Source organism: Triticum dicoccoides, chromosome 5A, assembly GCF_002162155.2.
Source record: "Triticum dicoccoides isolate Atlit2015 ecotype Zavitan chromosome 5A, WEW_v2.0, whole genome shotgun sequence".
In the NCBI taxonomy this organism is placed as follows: Eukaryota; Viridiplantae; Streptophyta; class Magnoliopsida; order Poales; family Poaceae; genus Triticum; species Triticum dicoccoides.
In genome coordinates, this window is record NC_041388.1 from 547,611,607 (window position 1) to 547,614,588 (window position 2,982).

Sequence of the window (2,982 nt, forward strand, 5' to 3'; positions counted from 1 at the left end):
GTCCGTTTCCCCCCTCCAGGTGCCTGCGGCGGCGCCGTCCGTGAGGGGGGCACACCCCGGACACGCGTGCCGGGCGTTTGCAACCGCCACAACACTTCCAGACTTGTGAGAGGCCGCCTACGCAAGATTTGGCGGCATACTAGCCCCCGGAGGCCGCCGGCCACAGCCATAGACGCGCGAAGGGCAATCCCCGTAGAGGCAATTTTTCGGATACTTATCCATCACCAAAAATTATGAAAAAATACCATCGTTCCTATAGCACATGTGCCCACGTCGTGCAAAAAAAACTCATGATTTTCTCGCGCTCCGAGTATTTAGTAATATTGACGCTGCATCGTTACTGTAGAACGTCTACTACCGTGTCATCGCCGTCCGTGAGGGGGGGCCACGCCCCGGAGACGCGTCCCGCCTCTTCGGACATGCCACCACACCACTCCGCATGTATGAGGGGCCGGTGCGACTATCCAGTGGCATTGCTACCCCCACTGCCCCCGCCTCGCCTAACCCTGTAGCGTTTGACCACGGGATCTAGCCCTTTGACTTTGCACGGACGGGCTTTGACCAGTAGACCTCCCCACCCGGTTGTGTTAGGTCAGTCCATAGGAACACTTTGGAGCAACATCCGGGCCAGAGCCACAGCAAGATCCCCTCCGCGTAGACCCCACGTGTCCGTTTCCCCCCTCCAGGTGCCGGCGGCGGCACCGTCCGTGAGGGGAGGCACACCCCGGACACGCATGCCAGGCGTTTGCAACCACCACAACACTTCCAGACTAGTGAGAGGCCGCCTACGCAAGATTTGGCGGCATGCTAGCCCCTGGAGGCCGCCGGCCACAGCCGTAGACGCGCGAAGGGCAATCCGCGTGGAGGGAATTTTTCAGATACTTCTCCATCACCAAAAATTATGAAAAAATACCATCGTTCCTATAGCACATGTGCCCACGTCGTGCAAAAAAACTCATGATTTTATCACGCTCCGAGTATTTAGTAATATTGACGCCGCATCGTTACCATAGAACGTCTACTACCGTGTCATCGCCGTCCGTGAGGGGGGGCCACGCCCCGGAGAAGCGTCCCGCCTCTTCGGACATGCCACCACACCACTCCGCATGTATGAGGGCCCGGTGCGATGCTCCGGTGGCATTGCTACCCCCAGTGCCCCTGTCCCACCTAACCCTATAGCGTTTGACCACGGGATCTAGCCCTTTGACTTTGCACGGACGGGCTTTGATCAGTGGACCTCCCAACCCGTTTGTGTTAGGTCAGCCCATAGGAACACTTTGGAGCAACATCCGGGCCAAACCCACAGCAAGATCCCCACCGTGTAGACCCCACGCGTTCGTTTCCCCCATCCAGGTGCCGGCGGCGGCGCCGTCCGTGAGGGGGGGCACACCCCGGACACGCGTGCCGTGCGTTTGCAACCGCCACAACACTTCCAGACTTGTGAGAGGCCACCTACGCAAGATTTGGCGGCATGCTAGACCCCGGAGGCCGCCGGCCACAGCCGTAGACGCGCGAAGGGCAATCCACGTAGAGGGAATTTTCCGGATACTTCTTCATCACCAAAAATTATGAAAAAATACCATCGTTCCTATAGCACATGTGCCCACGTCGTGCAAAAAAACTCATGATTTTATCGCGCTCCGAGTATTTAGTAATATTGACGCCGCATCGTTACCGCAGAACGTCTACTACCGTGTCATCGCCGTCCGTGAGGGGGGGCCACGCCCCGGAGACGCGTCCCCCCTCTTCGGACATGCCACCACACCACCCCGCATGTATGAGGGCCCGGTGCGACGCTTCGGTGGCATTGCTACCCCCCTCCCCCCCTAGTGCCCCCGTCCCGCCTAACCCTGTAGCGTTTGACCACGGGATCTAGCCCTTTGACTTTGCACGGACGGGCTTTGACCAGTGGACCTCCCCACCCGGTTGTGTTAGGTCAGCCCATAGGAACACTTTGGAGCAACATACGGGCCAGACCCACAGCAAGATCCCCTCCATGTAGACCCCACGCATCCGTTTCCCCCCTCCAGGTGCCGCCGGCGGCGCCGTCCGTGAGGGGGGCACACCCCGGACACGCGTGCCGGGCGTTTGCAACCGCCACAACACTTCCAAACTTGTGAGAGGCCGCCTACGCAAGATTTGGCAGCATACTAGCCCCCGGAGGCTGCCGGCCACTGCCGTAGACGCACGAAGGGCAATCCGCATAGAGGCAATTTTTCAGATACTTCTCCATCACCAAAAATTATGAAAAAATACCATCGTTCCTATACCACATGTGCCCATGTCGTGCAAAAAAAACTCATGATTTTATCGCGCTTCGAGTATTTAGTAATATTGACGCCGCATCGTTACCGCAGAACGTCTACTACACCGCCCGTCCGTGAGGGGGGGCCACGCCCCGAAGACGCGTCCCGACTCTTCGGACATGCCACCACACCACCCTGCATGTATGAGGGCCCGGTGCAACGCTCCGGTGGCATTGCTACCCCCAAGTGCCCCGTCCCGCCTAACCCTGTAGCGTTTGACCACGGGATCTAGCCCTTTGGCTTTCCACGGACGGGCTTTGACCAGTGGACCTCCCCACCCGGTTGTGTTAGGTCAGCCCATAGGAACACTTTGGAGCAACATCCGGGCCATACCCACAGCAAGATCCCCTCCGTGTAGACCCCCACGCATCCGTTTCCCCCTCCAGGTGCCGGCGGCGGCGCCGTCCGTGAGGGGAGGCACACCCCGGACACACGTGCCGGGTGTTTGCAACCGCCACAACACTTCCAGGCTTGTGAGAGGCCGCCTACGCAAGATTTGGCGGCATGCTAGCCCCCGGAGGCCGCTGGCCACAGTCGTAGATGCGCGAAGGGCAATCCGCATAGAGGGAATTTTTCGGATACTTCTCCATCACCAAAAATTATGAAAAAATACCATCGTTCCTATAGCACATGTGCCCACGTCGTCCAAAAAAACTCATGATTTTATCGCGCTCCG